Below are 23,459 nucleotides of genomic sequence, written 5' to 3'. Positions count from 1 at the left end.
TCCTCATCCTTGAGCAATGCATATTAGAGAATAGTTCTGCCTTTAGCAATCACATTGACTCCTGGCACACTGCTGAGAAAGGTAGTCAGTCTTAATAGGCGTACAGTGAAAAAATAATGATAGTCATTAACTGAATCTTTAAAGGTTCTTTCCCCATATTTTTATTTACTCCAAAATTTTGAATTAAGCACCTATTAGGCACAAATCATTTGATGACAAAAAAGGGAATAAAGCATGGTTTCTTGACTTCATGAGCTTTTGGCCCTACACCTAACACGAGTAAGAAATTACAGTGCATTGTGGCAGGAGGTCAATTCAAGGTTGACAAAGGGAAGTTCTTTCCTGAAAAGAGCAGAGAATACCAAAATATCATCCAGTATCTAAGAAATCAAGCATTAAAGGTTGACTAATCAAGAAAAATTGATATATTTGTCATTATTGAAAACGTGAACCACTGTGTACCTTAATAAATGTACAGCCAGCACTAACTGAAGCCTCCAGAACTTTACATATGCTTACATTTAATTTGAATCTTGGTTATCAAGAACCACCTTGGGCCAAATGGGCTCCATGCACATAGATTTTCAAGAAAATGCTCAGGGAAAGTATTAGCTAGTTACTTTCCAAAACTTAACCTTTGGTACTAAAGGCTACTAGACATTGGCCATCATCACTCTATTATCCAAAGGGAGATTTTTTTTTTTTTTGAGACAAGGTTATATACGTTATGGTTTTGCCAACAGTGGGCTCGAATCCCCATGGGGAGGTGGGTCATTAGCTATCGCTAACAGTCCACAAAGCCGCCTCTTCTCTCCCCAGCAAACATGCTGCAGTGAGAGACTCAGAGGCCCAGAGTCTCCCTGCCTCCCTTGGTGATGTAAGTCCCTCCCTGCATGGGTGGTGAGCTCTGCAGTAATTGCAGTGGGACCTATGAGAATTTCAGGAAACCCGGGACTTTGGTCATATACAGAGAGAGTGAACAGGAGAGCATCTTGGGAAACAGACTTTCACTTGCTCTAAACGAGTGTGACCCATAACATACCCCAGGCACAGTCCGGAGCTGGAACACAAGGGCTGTTCTTACACTAAAGTAACTCCCTGTCCTTCTCTGGTTCCAAGCCTTCATTCCTCTTTCCACGTAAGAACACTGTGTAAACCACACCCATATGGCCGAACTTGGGTTAAGGACACTGCATATCCTTAAGGTAGAGTGATGCTATTTGCACTTTTGTCTAAGAGAGACTTGTTCTTCTTCATGAAGAACTTGCCATGAATGTAGAGTTTCATGTCTATAAGGTTGTAGCACGTTGAAATTTTCATTTTCCTCTTCTTTTTTTCCCCATAGAGTATTTTGCAGAGATTTTTAACAACGAAACTGTTCTATTCATTCAGACTTAATAACTGCATTATAAAAAGAGGAAAATACATGTCCAAGTTATTCGATTGCAAAATATTCTGGTTTGGACAGAGTCCTGAAAAAGGAGCCTCAAAGTTCACATACAGACGTGTTTGGAGAGCCATAATTCTTAATCTTCCAATCGGTCTGCTCCATGAGTCCCTATAATTGTTGCCACATGACTTCTTCAGGTTGAAAAAGGAAATCATACTTACAGAGGTAGCACATGCACTTATTTCAAATATTCAACCTATAAATCTGCCCATACGAAGCAATGTGTATTAAGCAACAGGACGATTCTGGAAATTATCTAATCTGACGTTTTAGACTTTCAAGTGAGATTTGTTCCTTCAGTCACAGGATATTTCCTGTGTCGTTGCGTGGATCTGTCAGTCCTTTTACATTTCACGGAAGTCTTCGGTAATTTCAAAACCTTGAGTTTTATTCCTGCACGCAGCACGCCTTAGATGTGTCCCCGCCATGCGCCACACGGAGCTGCAGCTCCAACCGATGCGGAGGCGAGAGCATCCTTGACAGCAAGGAGATTACGTGCCTCGAAGCTATCTGACATCTCAGTATTTTTCTTTCAACTTTTTGATACTTTCAATTTCTTCATCTCCTTTGTACAGTAAAACAGGTTTAAGAGATAGTCTTACACATTTAAAAATTTTTAGCATCACGATTATGTTTAAGAAAGTCTCCTCTCTCTTCCCCCAACACAAACGTTGTATGTTTACAATGTTTAAAAAAAAATCCAAACAATTTCAGAGAATTCAGGTGTCTTCTATTTTGTTTTTTGTTTTGATTTTAAGCAGTGAAAGCGGTGAAAGTGAAAGATTTTAAAGTGAAAAGTTTAGTGCATCCATTATTTAAAATGTGCACAATATATTAACTAGCTCAACCGAAAATTGAAAACTATCCATTTTTTAAAATATAGATAGAAAACAGAATTATAGACACAAGTCAAATTTAACAAATATCAACAGTTTACTATATTTGTTTTAATAGGCAAGACATCAAGTCTGCTTTTACTGATTTTTAAAAAAATCAGATGCTTTTCTGCAATGCAGTGTAATAAGGAGAGGTGAGGGGTGCCTGGGTGGCTCAGTAGAGTGTGTGACTCTTGACCTCGGGGTCATGAGTTTGAGCCCCACGTTGGGGGTTAAAAGAGAAAACTCTTTTAAGAGTTTACTTAAAAAACAATTAAGGAAAGGTGATTAGGTGCCATCTCATCCATGTAATGAGGCCAGACAGGCACCTATGGTTCTAGGATCTGGGCTTCGTTGACAACATATTGTCATTACTAGACTTACCCCCACAGTCCCCTGTTCCCACTAGCAGCCTCTGTGGATGGCTGGTGTGGTCACTCTTCCTGAGTACTCAGATTCAGAGAGAGCAATCACTTCTTCTGGAATAAACGAGGGTTTACAGCTCATATGTTCTATGAGCCAGAGGCCACTTCTCACTGTTCCACGTAGAGCTGGTTCATCCTTCCCATTCCCACCAGCCTCCGAAGTCTACCAGTTTAGTTTCCTGAACACAGATGGTGTCTTTGACTGAATGAATATGGGGCAAGGTCGAAGCCCACACCCTGCCCGGGTCTCCTATTGGCCATGACAGTCTCAGGCTTTGGGTGCCTCCGACCACGCTTTGAACGTGGTCTCTGCTTCCCAACTCCCTGCTTTTTCAGCACTTGGAGATATTCACCATTTTTCAATCTCCAGCTCAAGTGCCGTTGCTTCTGAGGAAGCTTCTTTAGTCCTATGTGGACTGTCGCGCTGGGCCCTTGCCATAGTGTCCATTTGGTATTTTACGCTAGCATGATTTAGAGGTCATATCATACTTGGCGTTACAGTTCAGTTTATCTGTTTGCTCTACTATTCATGCTAAAATCTCTTTATTTCAGGCTATGGAACATTCGGTCCCTAGAATATCTTCCAATACCTTTATGCTGAAGGCTTGTTGAATTGTATTCAATGTATTAATTCAGAGGTTTTTTTTTTTTTTTTTTTTTTTTTTTTTGCTGTCCATGTTTAAGGCCAACGACCATCTTGAAGAGCAGCTCAAAACTTCCATGACTGTTTGCCCGACCTGTTGTCTCCTGCTTTCTCAGCTGACTTGCAAACCTCAATGTCCAGGGTTCAGCAGCCCAAAACATAGCAAATCCCCACCACTGCAGAGTTTATAGCAAACAGCCCTTAGACAGGCACTGGCTATTTCTGATACAAGTCAGGAAACACATGGCTTTTGGTGTCAAATTTCTGATGCTGAAAATAATTTCTTATGTTGAGGAGACACTGGTTCTTAGTGATGATAAGACAAGTCAAGTTTATAGCTTTGGTCTTTACAGTATTTATTTACTTAGTTCTGACTTCAGAATATAAATTTCTTGTCTTAGACTTTCACAGACCAGTATGTATGCATGTTTTCATCTTTTTACATAACATAAGTACTCAATAGGTATCTAGTAAAGTAATAAATCAATGAACTCAAGTCATTTCTGTAGGAACACACATTTCCACAGGCTGTTGGGAAAGTGTTAGAAGGTGGTGGTTGTCTACATTTCACCACATGTCCAAGTTCACTCTGAGTTTTGCAGAACACCTGGTTTTTGTTTTTTGGGTTTTTTTTTTTTTGCACCTGTTTTAACTTTAACACAAAAATATAGAGATTAAGTCCAAACACCTAATTTTTATTTTTTATTTTTTTACATTTCTATTTTAATTCCGGTTAGTTGGCGTACACTATTATATTTGTTTCAGGTGTACAATACAGCGATTGAACAATTCCATGTGCTCATAATGACAAATGTACTCCTTCATCCCCAACACCTGTTTCGCCCACCCCCTCCCCCCTCCCCCCTCCCGCCTGGTCACCAGCAGTGTGTTCTCTAGAGTCGAGAGTCTGTTTCTTGGTTTGCCTCTCTCACCTTTTTCCCCCTTTGCTCATTTGCTTTGTTTCTTAAATTCCACATATGAGTGAGATCATGTGGTATTAGTCTTTCTCCGACTTATTTCACTCAGCATTATACTGTCTAGGTCCATCCATGTTGTTGTAAATGGCAGGATTTCATTTTTTTTTTTTTATGGCTGAGTAACATTTCATTGTTTATTTATACCACAATCCTCCTTATCCATCCATCAGTTGATGGGCACTTGGGCTGCTTCCATAATTTGGCTCTTGTACATAATGCTGCTATTTTGATGTAGTCCTAGTGGTTTATTTTTGATTTTGTTTCCCTTGCCTCAGGAGACATATCTAGAAAAAAGTTGCTATGGTCGATGTTAAAGAAGTTACTGTGTTCTCTTCTAAGATTTTTATGTTCAGGTTTCGCATTAGGTCTTTAATCTATTTTGCATTTATTTTCATGTGTAGTGTAAGAAAGGGGTCCAGTTTCATTCTTTTGCATGTTGCCGTCCGGTTTTCCCAACACCATTTGTTGAAGAGACTCTCTTTTTTTTCTATTGGATATTCTTTCCTGCTTTGTCAAAGATTAATTGGCCATTTAGTTGTGGGTTTATTTCTGGATCTTCTATTGTATTGATCTATGTGTCCATATTTGTACCAGTACCATAGTGTTTTTTTATTTGTTTGTATGTTTTTGTCAGTTTCAGGGGTAGAACTTTGTGATTCATGAGTGCTCATTACAGTACCACAATGTTTCGATCACCACAGCTTTGTAATATAACTTGAAGTCTGGAAATGTAATGCTTCCAACTTTGCTTTCCTTTTTCAAGATTGCTTTGGCTATTTGGGGTCTTTTGCGGTTCTATACAAATTTTAGGATTGTTTGTTCTGTGAAAAATGCTGTTGGTATTCTGATAGGGATTGCATTAAATGTGTAGATTGCTTTGGGTAATACAGACATTGTAACAATATTTGTTTTTCTGTTTCATGAGCATAGAATGTCTTTGCATTTCTTTGTGTCATCCTCAGTTTCTTTCATCAGTGTTTTACAGTGTTCAGAGTATAGCCCTTTTGCCTGTTTGGTTAGGTTTTATTGCTAGGTATCTTATTATTTTGGGTGTCAAATGCCTAATTTTTAAGGAAATAAATCCTGTTGAACATTAAGTCACGCTGACATTCATGCTAGGCATGCTCACCCAAAGTGTCAATAACATTAGGAAGATTTAAGTGAAAATGCACTCTAAATGTTTTAAAAGATTGTTTATTTGGGGCGCCTGGGTGGCTCAGTCGTTAAGCATCTGACTTTGGCTCGGGTCATGATCCCGGGGCCCTGGAATCAAGCCCCGCATCGGGCTCCCCGCTCTGCGGGAAGCCTGCTTCTCCCTCTCCCACGCCCCCTGCTTGTGTTCCCTCTCTCGCTGTGTCTCTCTCTGTCAAATAAAAATAATAAATAAATAAAAATATTTCTTATTTATTCATTTGAGAGAGAGAGCATACAAGTGAGGGCACAAGCGGGGGCGGGGAAAGGGCAGAGGGAGAAGGGGAAGCAGACCCCCCCGAGCAAGGTGCCCAACACAGGGCTCAATCCCAGGACCCTGGGATCATGACCTGAGCTGAAGGCAGATGCTTAACCGACTAAGCCACCCAGGAATCCTTGATTAATTATCTATTTTAAAAATTCCTGGAATTTAAATTTTAGGCAGAACTGTTTTCAAATACACTATGGGATTCCTTTTCCCATTTTCCTTTATTTATTATATTTACATTACCAAATGAATACAATTCTATTTTTATTTGATTTCAGGCTTTTTCCCTTCCTAAGCATGTATTTCTTACAATTAGAACTTTAAAAGTGAACAGTATCCAATAAGTAAAGTTCTTCTATAAATCTATTGATGTGTTATGTATGTATATATAAAACAAATGTATATATAAGTATATATATACAAATTTAATAGTCTTAAAAAATCCACTGTTAGGCAATCAAGAAACGTGATTTCTAAGCCAAAAATTATGCTAGGTGCTTTCATTTATTTATTTATTTATTTATTTATTTATTTAAGCTTTACTTATTTATTTGCGAGAGAGAGTGAACAAGGGGAGGGCACAGGGAGGGGGAGGAGAGAAGCAGAGCAGACTCCCTGCAGAGCACAGATCCCGATGCAGGGCTCCAACTCAGGACCCTGAAATTATGACCTGAGCAAAAATCAAGAGTCAGAGGCTTAACCGACTAAGCCCCCCAGGTGCTCCATAAGTGCTTTCATTTATTATCTCATTTAGCCTCAGTATCCCCAGGCAGTAGTTAATATCCTCTCCTTGTTTGCAGAAAAGTCAATGTGAGCTTGGGGAAGTTCAGAAATAGGCTTAAATTTCAGTCTAGTGAATGATGGGGTTAAGAACCAAACTCTGCTTTACACTAGAGCCTGGGATTTGAAGTCTAATCATTCACTTTTAGAGCAGGGGCCTCTAGATATAAGACCAGATTTTCAAAATGCTCTTGTGTTCTACTCCTCACAAATACCAGGAATGAACAGCCTCCTGAACCCCTAATTCAACTACGGTGATCTTGACATTTGTTAAAGTGAAAGGTAGCTCCTCACAAAATATTGTGACCTCCCTTGTCTAAATGTGTGTCATATATTTTGATTCCTAATTGAATGAACAATATCTAGATTTTTTGTTAAAATAATATTCAAGCATCAATGATGTTTTTTATGTCTTTTTTTAGGTACGGTCCATCCACTGAGATTTACAAAATATGGCCAAATGTTATGACCCAGTCTTCCCGAAGCCAAGTGAAACTAACTGCCATTTATTGCGTGCCAATTATATGACAAGCATTCCAATAGGCATTTCAAATTCTTTCATTTGATTTCTTCCTTTTGTCAACTCTGATGTATCGATGAGGAAATTAACACATGGTAGGTAACTTGTTCAATGTCAGGGAGAGAAGTGAGGCCATCGCTCCATCTGGTGACATTTTCCTGCATGGGGCATGGTCAGGGCTGGGATGGATCACACTACCTGCATCAGATATTCTTCCATCAGAGTAGCTGCTGACCTTATCCGATCATTTCTATCATTCTACAGATATTTACTGGGTGTATGCTGTGTCACGAATGGTTTAGGCCTCAGTGACTAGGAAATGTATGGCCTTGGGAACCATGCAGCTCTTGGTCAAGTATACTACAGAGGCGCAAAAATCAGCCAACACAGGGATGGCATCAAAGGCCAGTTTGAACTTGGGCATTGAAGTCATTAACTTGCATCAGTAACACCATTTATAATTTAAAACAAAATTTTGCTACCTCCTGCTACACATTAGCTAGTGATGGAATGATGAAGCTCATATTGTGTGGAACCAATGACTTTTATTTATTTTTTTAATTTTCCACAGTGTGGCTTTATTGGTATTGAAATATTCGATGACCAACACTGGTCTTTTTTTTTTTTATTATGTTATGTTAATCACCATACATTACATCATTAATTTTTGATGTAGTGTTCCATGATTCATTGTTTGTGCATAACACCCAGTGCTCCACGCAGAACGTGCCCTCTTTAATACCCATCACCAGGCTCACCCATCCCCCCACCCCCCTCCCCTCTAGAACCCTCAGTTTGTTTTTCAGAGGGAACCAATGACTTTTAAAAAAATTAAGTGCCTTCTTAGGTTAGTTATCCTCTCTCTACAATACACTCTGCACACATTTTCTAGTTCAGCCTCACAAACTCCAGTTTAATTCAGTTACTATAAATTAATTATAAAGGACTCTGCTCACGTTACATAATGTTAAATCTGTGATTTCAAAGCACATGCTATTTCTCAAAACAATCCCAGAGGTGGTGGAAGCGGTTGGAGGAGAAGGTGCCCCCAGCTGCCGGCTGTGGACCGAGGGCCAGGTGGGCCCTCCCGCTCCTGTTTCCTCTAGAAGAAAATAGTCCCATTTAAAAATAGACATCATTGCAATAAAGGGGCTTGCTATAAAAATATTTCCCATCTGTCTTTTTGTATGTTGTAGATGAATTATGGCATTGATACCATAAAAAAATAGAGATCTTACAAATAGCAACACTGAAATGAGAATCAGAATGTGCCCTTTACAAAATACTAAATGTCTTTAAAAGAAACACGATGGGTTTTTTTTTTTTTAGTACAATAAACAGCATACCTACACTTCAAAGGACAAATAATTTTATATAATAATTGGGGGGAATGTACAGGGAGTGATTAATTTGGACATGGAACTCAAAATGGAAAAGTTGAAATTTAGAGTAATACAAATTTTAAAAGATGTTTTATAAACCTTTCAAATACTGAGGTATTTCTTCAAAACTCAAAATTATATAATGAGCCCCTTTCTTAAGGAAGCAAAGAAAATAACAAGAGAAAAGTGGTCTATGGGTGAGATAATTTTCCTTCACTTTATTCCTCAAAAAAGCTGGAAGCTCTCTTTCTATACATGCATGCATACAAATGGATAAAGTTACCTTCTGAATTTACCAAGACCTAAAATATAAATATAAGTGGGATATGATGAAAACAAAAGACAAAAGAAGCGATGCATCATTGGCTTGACATTCCTTTTAAATCAGATATCAAAGCAAGCTGGGTTTAAGCAGTAACAGGTGCACTGGAGTAGACCGAGAGAGACTCTCTTCAGCCGATTGTGCCATTTGTCTGTGTAAATACAGCTACACAAAGCCTGTAACTATTTCTGCATAGCTATAAATATAAGCATGTGTATATACACGTATGTACTCAATGGTGTTATTTACTACTTCTAATTTGAATTTATCTTTTCAAAGAATTTTAAATTCTTTTTCTATGGACCCAGTATTTGAAAGTGAAAAAAGATTTTAAACAGCATCATTTGCAAATATATGTGATGCTTTACAAGGTACCAGATAATGAGAAGACCATGTCTTTGTGTTTTCATTTCTAACAGACTGTTGTGGGAAAAAATATACTAAAATGTTTCACTTATTACATTTATGAATTACAGACAGTTTTCTGTAGACTGAGAACAATGATATATTTTTATAGGTTCTTTAGTGAAAGTGAGTCTGCCAGTAAAATGTTCACGTTCTGGGTACAACAACATCAATTTTATCTACCAAGTGTGACAACGGAAGAATCCCCAACCACCATTTTTCCTGTTTATCTGACATATGAAGAATATCACAATCAGTGTTGGAGATAACCAAGGGGAATTCCAGTCCAGGATAAAGAGGGGAGGACCTTGATCCAAAGGGAATGCCCGTGACGCTTTTAGGGAACAAGGACTGGCACGTGCTGGTTGGAGGGCTGCAGGCATGTGGTTTCCACCCCTGACCTGGGCCTTCGTCCACACTGACAGAATCGCAATGGCTAAAATCCAAGGCCAAAGCATCCTTTTAACATTTACAAGTATCCTCAATAAAAAAGAATATTTGCAATCTCTCTGCTTTATGTAATTTAGCAGTAAGGCCTTTGGCCATTGGAGGTCTGGTTCTGAACACTGTCCTACCATTTACTGAATACTGATCAGGTACATGATACCCTACCTCTGCACTTCTGACTGCTCTTCAGTAAAGTGGGGACAGTAGTACCAAACCCTACGGTAATTACATGAGTTACTATTTGTAAAACACACAGGCTAGAAGAGATTAATAGTCATCAAGCACAAGGTCCATATAAAGGTGTTTATTACTTAATACATGGGAAATATGAGAATATTGAAATTAAAACATTTTGAAGATTCAAATTCAGTAAAAGTGAATGTCTAATTTGGGACTCATTTTATTCCTATGTTTGAATTAAAAACACAACTTACATACTATCATAGCTTTTATCCCATTTATACATAATATTTTCCAGAAAATTGTTTTGTAATAACTTAATATTATGTGGAGCTGAATTTATATGGTTAGGCCCAATCTGTATGTGTTGTTGCATGGGTATGTGTGTTGAACTGATTTATAAAATAAACTATTTATTAAACTGGGTTTTGCCCTTCTAGACAGAGTCACATTTAAGAGAATACGTCTAAAATATTTCAGCCTTTTGAACTAAACAACAATAAAGTGTGTATCATTAAAAATACTCAAAATTCTATAATTATTTTGAGTTATTTAAATATAATCCTTGAGGCTTATTCAAATATATATTATGACTTTCACTTGTGTCATTTAAATGAAGGATGGACACTGCTTTACACTGAAGTAGTACCTACAATATAACCGTGTCCCATAGCATAGGTGTGATGATGGTACATTTTTATTTTGTCATTTCTAAAAGTGAATGTAATGCTCCTTAACAAAATAACTAGAAGTATGGACTAATGGTAAGTAAAATATCTTGAATTCAGATTCTTTTCATGGACCCTCACTAGAGTTTCCTTTGCTGTGGCATGAAGAAAGGCTTCTTCAAAAATTAATAAAAAACAGGGGCACCTGAGTGGCTCAGTCGGTTAAGCGGCTGCCTTCAGCTCAGGTCATGAGCCCAGGGTCCTGGGATCGAGCCCCACGTCTGGCTCCCTACTCAGTGGGGAGCCTGCTTCTCCCTCTCCCTCTGCCTGCCACTCTGCCTGCTTGTGCTGTCTATCTGTCAAATAAATAAATAAAATCTTAAAAAAATTAATAAAAAACAAAAATCTTTTTAAAGCTAAGAACTTCACTCGCATTCCTGAGTTGGCACATTTAGGTTAATTTGGAAAATTTTTCCAGCCAAAGTCAACAAAATAAACTGGACAGAATATATAATCCCTTCTGAAGCATTTGGAGGCCTAAAAACCTAGGAAAAACATCAGACCAAGAGCTGGAAAAACTCATATACAGAGTGTAGCCTGGCATTCTGAGCATTCCTGCCCCAGTATGACTCCTATTTGGAACAGAGACACTGAACAGCACTTTTGAGATCTCATGGGGTGAGTATGTAGGGCAATATGTGGAGTCTGGGTGCACCAAAGACAGGGTTCCTGGTAACCTCCCTACACTTCAGTGTGTGACCTGACCCCAGTGGGCTGCATGCAAGGTGCACAGGTGATCTGAGGGTGAACAAGGTGCCATCTTAACTGCCGCTCATCTCTGAATCATTGGATTACTCCAGAAAATCACAGCTGCTGAAACTGGGTTAAAGTGATCCTAGGTTATTGCAGTCTCTGGCTCCTCTCTGGGAGTCAGTGATATCATCTTTGCCCTAAACTATGATTACAAACATTTCCAAACACAAGGCATATGGTCAAAGCTACAGAGGCATACAGGGCTGAGAGAAAACATAAACACAGAGGAGCCGAAACCCAGAACAACCTGTGCCGATCCACAGGTTGTCTAATGATGGAATAATCAGATCCAGAATATAAAGTCAGTCTGTTGCACTCAAGCAGGCACAGGACAAAATTACAAATTTCAGCAGAGGATTAGAAACCTAATGTAGACCAAGCAAAACTAAAAAAAAAAAAAAGTAAGAATTTTGGAACTGAAAAATTTAAAGATACAGTTGAATGGGTTTCACAGTGCATTAGACATAGTTTAAGAGAGAATAATGAATTGGAAGACAGAAGAAAAGAAGCACAGATAGAAAATGCCTGAAGAATACTCTTTGGTATTTCTTTTAGTGAATTTCTACTGGTGATAATTTTTTCAGTTTTCATTTGATTGAAAATATCTTTATGGCAACTGTATTCTTAAAGGATGAGCATATGGGGGGCACCTGGGTGGCTCAGTCGGTTAAGCATCTGCCTTTGGCTCAGGTCATGATCTTGGGGTCCTGGGATTGAGCCCTGCATCGGGCTCCCTGCTCAGCGGGGGAGTATGCTTCTCCCTCTTGCTCTGCCCCTCCCCACACTTGTGCTTTCCTCCCATCCCACTCATGTTCTCTCTCTCTCAAATAAATAAATAAAATCTTTAAAGAAAAGGATGAGCATATAAAATGGTAAGAGGACCAATAAATAGTAGGTCTTGATAAAAACATACAGCATAATCTATAGGGTAATATTTTTATATGTAACTGGTGGAATAAATAGGAGACATAAAAGATACAGATGACCTGGATACCATAATTAATAAAGCTGACCTACTGGACATGCACATAATTCTTCCTAAAAAGTTTACAGAATATATGTCTTTAAAAATACATGTGGAAAATTTATAAACAATGATTTTAAACTGAGCCATAAAGTCTCAACATATTATAATCTGACATGCAGATTATAAATCCTGACAACAGTTCAATTAAACTATAAATCAATAAGAAATATTAAAACAAAAAGTCTCCAAATGTTGTAAGTCAAGAAACAGAATTCCAAGTATCCCATAGGACAATGGAGATGTCACAATAGAAATTATAAATCTGATGTGACTGAGCAAGAACTAAAAGAAAGCATAAATAACCCATGTCAAGAATGGGAAAGGCAAACTCACCAGATTCTGAAGATATTAATGAAATTAAATTACAGGTTCTGTACTTGGTTCTGCCAAAATGAAGTATCCGCAGTCCTCCAAGTTTCTCCCTCTTACTACTAAAAATCCTTGACACAACAAACAAGCTTAAGAAATCTCGGGAAGCTGGAAAGGAGGAGAAGGCTGCCTAAGAACCTCGGGAGTTGAGGGATACCACTGCTGGAGTTCCCTGGTTTCCTTACTGCCTCCCATATATCCTAGGCCCACCAACAAAGACAAAAGATTGGATGGGAAAAAGATGATGTAACAACAGAAGACCTCTCTGGCCATAAACCCGTCCTGCCAGGGAAAACAGTACTGCACCCCTGGTCTCAGTGGTCCCAGGTGGAGTAGCCCTCTTACCCACCCTCCACCCCACAGAAGCACAGGGCACTCCCATGCCCCTGCTGGGTGGTTTCGGGCCCATTCCTGCACCTCCTATCTGGTGAAGTGGTCCAAATCTTGGCGGGATGCTCTTCTGTGCAGGATTCCATGCCTGGGGGGGGGGCGGGGCGGCGGTCAGGCCTTTGTTAGCCTGGGCAGCTGTGCTGTACATATAATGGGTAGGCATGTATCCCTGAAAGGATGAATCACTGGAAGGAGCTGGATATCCTCGGTTGGCTACCACATGGATGGCTGGTGTCCTTGTGGAATAGTGCCCTATCAAGGACTCACTGTTGGCCTCTGTTCGGGATAGGTTTGACATTCAGAGGTGGCACTGACTATAGGAGCCTGGGGAAGTGGAAGTCCATGCTATTGGGCCCATATGTAGCCCCACTGCTGTATCCTGGCCATCGCATTTCCGTGTCCATACGGAGTGCTAGTGCAGCTGATGAGGAAAGCTGGCTGAGACACTTGAGCTACTTGGTCATTCAGTAGCTCTTCTAAGGACACATGCTTTTTGCTGGATGCCAGTATGTGATTAAAAGTCTTCACACTGTTGGGGCGCCTGGGTGGCTCAGGCAGTTGGGCGTCTGACTCTTGATTTCAGCTGAGGTCATGATCTCAGGGTCGTGGGATGGAGCCCCGTGTTGGGCTCCGTGCTCAGCGCGGTGTCTGCTCGTCCCTCTCCCTTTGCTCACCACCCACCCCGCTCTCTCTTTCTCAAATAAAGTCTTCACTCTTTGTACCTCTGCCATATGTCCCTCCATAGGTCCCTGCCCCAGCCCTGCTTGTCTCCAATTCCCAGTCTCTTTTCTTCTAGACTCCTGGCTCCAGCCAGGCTATTGACCACTGGCTAGGAACACTCTATATTACTCTCTTCAGTCTTTCAGGGCCACCTCTGAAATAGGATAACCACTCTCAAATTCTGGCTTGCAACCACTGGCAGACCCAATCCACTCAAAAATCAAGCTTGGGATTTTTTCTTATCCTTCAGCTGTTTGAACTGATGTGAGTTTAGGGCAGAGCAGTACACTTGGGATAGGTGATATGGAGGTCTGGATTACCCACTCACGCAGCTTACTGACTTGGCCCTCTGGTCCTGCCTGGACTCAGTTCTCAATGTACTGTCTCCATCTAACAATGGATTGCCACCGGGTCAGTTAAGACCCAACATACCCATCAAAATGGACAGTTCTGGGTTCATGGCCACTTGGTGCCCCACAGTTAGGCATTCCATCAGTCCTGTATTACTTGTATGGCTCTGGCTACCTCTCCTCCCATTACGGGAAACCCACCAATACTCAGACCAGCACATCCCTGAGGGCCCCGTGAATGGTGTGTCCTTGAGTTCTCTTGTGGAATATAAAGCTGTGTTGGGTTTTTGTTGTTGTTGTTGTTGTTGCTGTTGTTGTTTTAGCATTTTTTTAGCACATGCAATTCCAGCATTTCTTCCTCTACCATCTGCTGGGGCAGCTCTGGCATTTCTGTATTGCTCAGTGTGGCCCATCACTTTTTCCAGGCATCTAAAAACCCCAAGCAGTAAGTTTCTCCATAACCTAGGGGACTTGTCAGGGGGTTAAATATCATATCCCTCGAAAGTGTTACTAGTCAATTCTTACATAATCAGTTTTATATTCTAACTCCTTTGGTCAAACGTTCTCAAACTCCAATTCCCTGGTTCCTGCCAGTACAAGTAATGGGGTCTTTCTGTAGGCTACCAGGGAGGCCCTTTGGCTCTCACACATGGTCTTCAACTGCTTGTGAAGACCTCCACTTCACATTCTTCTTTTCAAAGCATCAATCTGACTTGACAGTGACCTTTTGGCAACACTGTCCCCTTATCTTTTAAAGACCTTAATCATCACAACCTGAAGGATACGCCATTCAGTAGAGCACTCCCTCTGCCCACTGGGTGATCAGTGAGCAAGTCCCATCTTAATGCCTGTATTCTCAGACCAGCTCCGGGCATTACTTGGATTAGTTTGGATCTTCTGGGAAAGTTACAAAAATAGGACTGGATGTGTGAGAGATTAATCTGGGCATGTATCTGTGAGAGAAAAAGGAAAGGAAGAGAGAACATGTTAATGATGCAGGTCGGACCCCAGGAGGAGAGGAGGAGGGAAGGTCGTGGGTAGAGTTGTAGACTGTGTGAGTTGATGAGTGGTTCTCAAACCCCAGCTGCCCATCAGGAAACTCCCAAAGACCTAGATCATGGGCCTGCATGCTGACCCCGGCCATGCTCAGCCGCTGGTGGCAGCAGTCTGTGGGAAGCATGGCATCAGTGAGAGCAGAGGTGGATTCAGAGGGCAGCGGAGGGGCCGTCAGTCCGTTACTCCTGTCGGTAAAGACTGTCATGGCTGTCCATGCCTATACCGCCGGGCACACCTGTACTGGGTGCTGTAGTCTTGTTTACTTTTACCACAGGACAAGGAAGCACTCAGACCTGCTCTGGAGGACCGCTAGCATCCCTCCCTGCTCCTTTGTGTTATGGCAATCCAATTCCCCCTTGATGATTCGGGTCAAACAGTCCACACCAGCACAGTCACCAGCTTTTTACCGTTGGTTCAAGAGCATGGGGTAGAAGTTCCAGCTTACAATTTAATAGAGGCATTCTTCCCTAGGTAAATAATACCTCTAAACTATCAGAATCCAGAATTGCAGAGGCAGGAAGCAGTGTTTTCCTAGCGGATAGACAGGGCATTCGTGAGAGGTCAGGCCCATCACCTACACCCAACACACCCACAACTCTGAGACCTATAAGTCTTAACTCTAGCGGTGACACCATGATACATTAATGTCATATAGGCAGTTACAGTTCTAGCGTCTGCCACTATGCCCATCTTACAATACTCACTGCTAACTCCACAGGCATGGAATCAATGAGGGCGATGTGGCTAGCTGCTAATACTTGGTGATTTGGGGCATAAATCATCACACCCAGGAAGACATTACTCTAGCCCCAGTAAGTGATGTCACTCAGCTGGCAACATACAAGTCTTCAACTTTAGTCCAGATGGCTTTAAGGCCAGTGAATTACATGAGCATGAGCTCGTGGCCACACTTCATTTCCTACAAAACGAGTTCCCTGGTCAGCAGCAATGCTGTGAGGAATATAATGACAGCAATAAAAGCATTTGGTAAATCCACAGATGGTGGTTTGGGCAAAAATACTGTATGCAGGGAAGACAAATCTATAGCCAGTTCCAGTGTGAACCAAGTGTGGAGCCTTTCACGATGACCTTGGTCCAGTGTAACCAACCTATTAGGGTGGCTGGCTGTCTCTCTGGTAAACGTTGCCACGTTGGGGGCTCATAGCTGGACTCTGCTGTTGGAAGGTCAGGAGCTCAGAGGTGGTTGTAGCCAGCTTGTTACTTAGTAGCCAGCCGACTCTCCATCTTTGTCACCGTGACCACTTTGTTCATGAGCCTACTGGCAAGGAAGAGAGAAGCTGACCATTATCCATGGATGGATGGGTCTTCGTGCCATCCCACTGGATTATTAAGGTTCTCTGCTGATTTTCTCTTTGGTGTGCATTCCTTCACACTTTGTGCTCATTTGGAGAGATTATACACATTTTCCAACACTCTGTCACCAAATTTGCAATCTTGTTCCTTCCAAGTGTCTGATCAGTGAGCTAAACTGCTTTCTGCTGCTTAAAAATCTACACAGACCTATACGGCTAGTCATCTCCCATTCCTGACAAAGTGGAAAAATAGGTACACTGCTCAAAGTTCTACCTATGGAGAAGATCCCCCCTTTACCACTTCAGGATCACCCCTGTGAGTGTAACTATAGCTGTCCACTTTTGGATGCTGCCAAAATATGGTGCACGATAAATTAGGATCAAACTTCTTCTCCCCCAGCAAATTTGTGATGGAGAATACCACATGAGGTCACAGGTGCAGGGTGAAGTGAGAATGCAGGACTAGGAACCATGACAGTCTGAGCCACTCCCTCTGCAACTGAGCCCAGCCCACACACAGCTGTGCACCACTTCCACTGGCTGACAGAGTGCTACTGTGCACGCCCAGCTTCCCAAAGGTTCACACTGTGATCCACCTCACCCCTAGAAACCTGCCCAAGATTGCACACACTACCTCATCTGCTGCAACATTCCCGGTGTGCTTGGACTGGCTAGGTCACGTTGCCCACACGGGGAGCAGCTTATGCGGTGGCTGCAATGGTTGTAGGGTTGTCTCTTGCTCTGAGCCTCCTTCAATACTGGTGGCCTCTCATGTTACTTAGTAAATGAGGAAAAACAACACTCAATTGAAATAAATGCTGTCTTCAAACCCCAGAAAACTCCCCTCTTAGGCAATGTGCTTCTTTATTTGTGGAAGAAGCCAGATAAAGAAATCCGTCCATCATCATACCCCAGATCACAGGACCCCTAGAATTTTTACCAAGGTGGCAGGCTCCTGAATTTTTGTGGGGGCTTATATCCAACCCTCTGACATGAATATGTCTCACAAAGTTGTGTGAAGAATTTTATAATTCCTGTGTACTGGATGCACTTATAATGGTGCCTTTAATGTGGTAGATCAGCATGGTGCACGACAAAATGGAAAAACGGTGAAATTACCCATAGCCAAGATTATGACAGAGGCTGGAATACAACACAGCCCTGCAGTAGCACAGTGAAAGTGTGCTTCTGGCCAGCCAGCAGAAAACAAACTGCTTCTGGTGGCCTCTACCTGAAGTATAGAGAAGAAACTATTCACCAGATCCGCAGCTGCATTCCATATACTGAGGACTCTTATTCTAGTAAATAAACAATATCTGTAAAAGAAGCTGTAAGTGGAATCCCACCTGGACAAGTTGGACAGTCATTCTCTGAGATCCATAGCTATCTTTTGCAGAGGCCAAAGAGACGGGATATACAGTGATGTGGTAGGAATCACTATCCTTTCCTCCTTCTAGCCTTTGAAAATGCCACTAGTCTCTGCAATCCCTCCAGAAATGCAATATTGCTATGGTTTACTGTTTTGGTAGGTAGGGATAGTTTTAGGGGCTTTCACTGAGCCTGTCTTACAATAGTCACAACTGCACAGTTCACAGAACCAAAAAGAGGAATATGTCCAGCTGCTATTCCAACTATGCATTCTGGAACTCACAGTGGGCCAGGAGGTCCATCCAACCCATAGTGAGATGACCCTGACCCTAAACTCCTTTATTAGTCTGTACCCTAAGCACAGAGGCATTTTGGTTCCCAGCAGCATCAGGTGAGAGCCAGAGTCCAGTAATCTCCAAAATATTTGCTAGTTTTCATAACCCTTTATGCAGTCCCCCTACCCGATGGCTGTGGGTCTTATTAGGGAAGGCCAGAAAGACTTGCAAGGATAAATATTTGGCAGAGTAGTGGATCCTTCCTCAAGAGTTGCCATGAACAGCCCTTGCTTCACCCTGTTCAAGGTATAAACATCTTTGGGCCTGTGATTCAATTCTCATAAAATTAGCTAAGAAGTCGTGACTCAACAGTCGTGACTTAAATCAGGCTCCTTTGAAACAGGCCTGGAACTCTATCAAATAAACTTAGACTCTAAAACAATGGTGGTTAGGATTGCCATCGGTTTCTCTCAGTGCTAAGGACACCATGAACAACAGACCCATGCCGAAGATCCCTGTGGATTGAATTGTTCTGATTACTGCTTCAGCCCTGATGCCCACCTGTCTCTGACCTCCTGTTGACACAACTACTAGATGCCATCATCCCCATTAGACCGGTGCAGTCCATTTCAAAGACAGCATCCGAACTCCCATTACGGGATCACAGAGAGCTTCCATTGTGAGATTTTGAGAAAGCCAGCACTCCATTCACCAAGAACTCCTCCAAGCTCTGGTGAAAGGAGTTTCTAGGCCTTTAGACCTATCAGGGGCCAGAAATAGGGGAACGGGCAAGCAGTTATTACATGGAAAATCCATTTCAGCATTCCAGTCTTCTCAGCCTTTGGATACCTTAATCAGCATGCCAAGTAATTACGGCCTCATCAATTCCATTGATGCATAATCCACGGCTGGATTCAGGTTATCGATGGGTTCCAAAGTCAATCAGATGAGCAAACTCTGTTAGTGCTGTTCTTAGCTGCTCAAGCTAATACACTGAATCCGGACCACTGATAATGCTATCCATTTCAGTTAATTCAGTCCAGTCCAACATTACTTTCCTTCCATTCCGAGTATCCCTGGGATCTACTCCCATATGAATCAGTTCAAGTTTTCTATTGCTGTGTAACAAATTACCACAAATGTTGTGACCTGAAACAACACCCATTCATTCTCTCAGTTTTCTGCAGGTGAGGAGTCTGAGCGTGGCTTAGCTGGGTCCTCTGTGCAGGACATCGCTTTCGTCAAGGTGTTAGCTGGGCTGGGTTCTGCTCTGAGTAGGGACACCTCTTCTAAGCTCATGTGGCTGTTGGCAGAGCTCAGTTCCCTGCACTTGTAAAACTGAGGCCCTCATGTGTGTTAGCTGACAGCAGGGGCTGCTCTCCATGTGCAGAGCTCCCCAGAGGTACTTGCCTCTTGGTCCTCTTACAGGTCCTGTCACAACATGGCAGCTCATTTCTCCGGTACCGGCCGGAGACTCTCTTGCTCCAGGCTGCTAATACAAAGTCTTATATAACGTAAGGGGATCATACAAGGGACCATCGCACCTTTGACGTCTTCTGTTGTCTGAAATCAAGTCAGGTGCTTCCCTCACTCCAGACAGAATTCCACAAGATACAACTCACTGGGGACAGGGTCCCCAAAGGCTGTGTCTGACACAGCATGTATATCTCAGATATCTTCTGATACAAACTGGCTATTCACTGGGCACTGCCAGGATTCAAATTTAAGTATAGGTTGAGAAGCAATGAAAAATCATGATGGCTTTGGGAAGGAGGTGAGACAACTATTTTAGGAGAGACAATAGGTTCTTCAGACAATGGGAAGACTAACCTCCTCAGGGGTGGGAGGGCTGATTCTACTGGCAAAAGCAGCCTAGTCCAGTGTTGGGTTTAATGTGCCCGGCTTCACTGGCATCTTCCCTAGGCCCTCATCTCAATTTTGATGGTCTTTCTCTTTCCCAATCCATGTCTTATCTCTAGCATGAGAAATATCATTAGGTTGTGATTCAAGTTGCTTGGTAAATCAGCCCACTGTCTGATTAGAACTTATCAGAAATCTGTATGGCCACAGGAGAAAAGAGCTACTTTCATGACAGTCATAGAGGCTTTCTGGTTCTCCAAAGCCCTCAACTCACCATTTTCTTTCACCCGGTCCTCAACACTTCATTGTCTTCGTTAAAATGTATTATTTCACCTGCTGCTTGGAGGCCAAAGCCTTGTCTTCCACAGGCACTTGACCCGGGGTATAATAAGTGTTAATTTAAATGATATTCTGCCACTGAAAGCTGTGAACCACACCAACAACTGAATCCATCTTGTCTCTACATCTTCAAGAAGACAGATCTGTGGAAAGCGAGACGTCTGGGGAAGCGCCTCCTGTGTACACCGATCAGTGGGCGGCATGCCTGAGGTCCCTGGTGGCTAGCAGAGCCAGCCATCCCAGGGCGAGACACAGGCGGAGCAGAGTGGGGACAAGCTGAGCCCTTGAGGCACCCCTGCATCTTGTCAACACACTTGACCATGATGACACAAACCCAAAAGAACTCAACACAATGGCCCCTTGGATACTGAAATCTGACCAGTGTCAGCCTGAGTGTCATGGGTCCCTGACTTTTAGTAGAGAGTGAACTGAAATCAGAAAGTGGAATATAATGCATAAGGAGGATAACCACAGGTTAGAACCAGAATCAAATCTAAGAATTTAAACCAGTTTGATGGTGGGAAGATCTCACTGTATCTTGTCCACCTGAATGGGTGACTGAGATATTTCTCTTTCCTCTCTTTTCTGAATGGATATTTTTAATTACCCACTTCCTTCTCACCCATTTTATATTGCGAAGGTTAGAGGCAAATGAACTGTCTAGACCCCAGGGGCCCTGGACCTCACGTAAGCTTCTATACATCACCCATGAGTGTGAACTTCAACCTGGTTGCAGTAACTGGATGAGAGCTCGAGGCCGTACTACCTGGGAAAGGGAATGAGCATGTCACATGTAGAACCAGTAATGTGAAGGGTGCATACTGATGCAGCCTAGTTAAAGGGATGATCTGTATGAGAAAAAGACACTGACCCACTAACACCCAAGTCCATGTCTTTTATTCCTTTTTTCTATTAATGAGAACAAAACCTGAATATTATCAGCCCACTATTGGGGTCCTTGTGACATTATTCCATTCAGTTTAATTTAGAAGTCTTGTATTGGGTTTTCATTTTCATCTTTTGTTTCTGAACGGAAGGTAAACTCAAGGCCTCGAAGCACATCAGCCCCCAGCAGCCGTGAGGACAAAAGCTGCACTAAGGAGGGGGCGCACAAAGGATGAGTGGCCGGAGGGGACGACGGCACCGTGCTGCCTCTGCGGCAGCTCTGAGCTGACCTTGCTGGGCTTGAGAGAGAAAAGAAACCACCAAGTCGGGACTCTCTGTGACTTGCAGCAGAACCCAGTGAAAACTGGCACACATCTTCACACTTACCAGCTGGGTAAGCTGGGAAAGTTACAGAATTACTGTGACTCATTTTTCTCATACAGAAAACGAGAATAATAGTAATAAGCCACAGAGTTGGGAATATTAAATATGAAAATCTACATGAAGGGTTTCAGAGAAAGCCTCTCACATTGTGCGGAGTCGGTAAACAAGCGATTACCAGCAACAGCAGGACTACTCTATGAGGAAAGCCCTCACCCATGCTCAACATAACTAATACATGGGAAACTGTTCCATGTATCAAAACGATTTAAAAATTGCTGTCAGAGAGGGTGCAGTGAAGTGTGTACTTGGATATATTACTGGTGGGAGTATAAATTGGTACCTTCCTTTAGGAAGGAGACTGGCAAATGGTCCAGAGGATTAGGAATACCCAAATCTGGGGCGCCTGGGTGGCTCAGTTGGTTAAGCGACTGTCTTCGGCTCAGGTCATGATCCTGGAGTCCCGGGATCGAGTCCCACATCGGGCTCCCTGCTCAGTGGGGAGTCTGCTTCTCCCTCTGACCCTCTTCCCTCTCGTGCTCTCTATCTCTCATTCTCTCTCTCAAATAAATAAATAAAATCTCAAAAAAAAAAAACTTAAAAAAAAAAAAAGAAATACCCAAATCTGGCATTCTACTTCTGGCTACTTAGCATAGAGAAGACTTCAAAATACCACAGAGTATTAAGAAAGAAAATGTTAGCTGTCATGCTGTATGTTAACAATGAAACTTTGGAAAGCAATAGAAAACATCCACAAATTAGAAATACTTAGCCATATTAATTTTGCTAAAGTGTACCAAATATTATAGTAATTATAATGATGTTAATGAAGTGAAAAAAAATAGCATGGAAAAAACACCGTAATATTAAGGGAATACTGGTATCTGTAACATGCATAAAACACTCACCCCAAAACAGGAAATGTTAGCATCGCTGACATCTGGGTTCTGAAATTTTAAGTGGTATTCCCCGCTACTGTAATGAATACTCTATCAGTTAGGATCCTTGTGGCTGCAGGTTAACAGAAAACCTAGCTTGCTGTGACACAAGGCATGTTCTCATCTCACACAACTGGGCAAGTCCAGAGCAGGCCGGGGCTCAGACACAAGTCGGGCAGTGGTTCAACACCATCATCGAGGCCCTGATTCTTTGGATATCTCCACTCGGTGTCCTCAAGTCGGTCCGCGGTTTCAACATAGCAGTTGCCAGAAGGACTCTCTCTGGAGTAAACAAACTTGGTGCTCTGCTGGGAAGAAGGGCAGAAGCGAACTCACACTGGAGAGGTGAGCAATTAATGTCTTCTGCCAATTGTGACTATTTTAGTTTTTCCAAGTATGTTTATTGCTTCCCAAGATTTTGAAAGTAACTTGTTTCTTTGTAGGAAATTTGAGAAACAGAGGATACCAAAAAAACCTCCCACATGATCCTGTTACATAAAACAACTGTTCATTTGATTCAAAACTCTTAAGGAATAGTACAGAACATTCTATCCTATGGAAATAGCACAATTTACTCAACCACTTCACTCCTGTAGGTCATCGATGTTAATTCCATTTTCGTTGTTATATAGAATGTGGATGTCAATACCATTGGGCATAACATTCCACCTGATTTCTGATTTACTTTCTTAAGAGAGTTTCCGGTAAGTGACATTCCCAGATCAACCTTGTTAAGGCTCTTTTTACATATTACCAAATGAATACACATTTACACATTTATAGTAAGAAAAAAATCTGATGAATAAAATATAAAATGGGAATATTTGCCCTAGCTTTGCAGG

At 41.9% G+C, this 23,459-nt stretch overlaps 1 protein-coding gene and 1 long non-coding RNA gene across 4 annotated transcripts in view; both read left to right on the top strand.

The window, feature by feature from the left end:
• The window catches only part of VWC2 (von Willebrand factor C domain containing 2), a 129,269-nt gene extending 119,005 nt beyond the window's left edge, over positions 1-10,264 (top strand). For 2 of the 3 annotated variants that reach the window (XR_012375963.1, XR_012375961.1), the window contains exon 5: positions 7,032-10,264. The gene's annotated coding sequence lies outside the window, so the exon portion shown is untranslated. The remainder of the gene's footprint in view (positions 1-7,031) is intronic. The other variant, XR_012375962.1, reaches the window with a different exon arrangement.
• A 10,453-nt stretch (positions 10,265-20,717) lies between these two features.
• Positions 20,718-21,542, top strand: LOC141371204 (uncharacterized). The gene is made up of 3 exons (XR_012375968.1): positions 20,718-20,887; positions 21,054-21,227; positions 21,451-21,542. It is a non-coding gene; the product is annotated as an uncharacterized lncRNA (long non-coding RNA).
• The last annotated feature ends 1,917 nt before the right edge of the window (positions 21,543-23,459 follow it).

This window comes from Callorhinus ursinus, unplaced genomic scaffold (genome assembly GCF_003265705.2).
Source record: "Callorhinus ursinus isolate GAN/ISIS: 27379988/994484 unplaced genomic scaffold, GSC_fseal_2.0 scaffold60, whole genome shotgun sequence".
NCBI lineage: Eukaryota > Metazoa > Chordata > Mammalia > Carnivora > Otariidae > Callorhinus > Callorhinus ursinus.
This window is presented reverse-complemented; position numbering and strand designations above follow the sequence as displayed.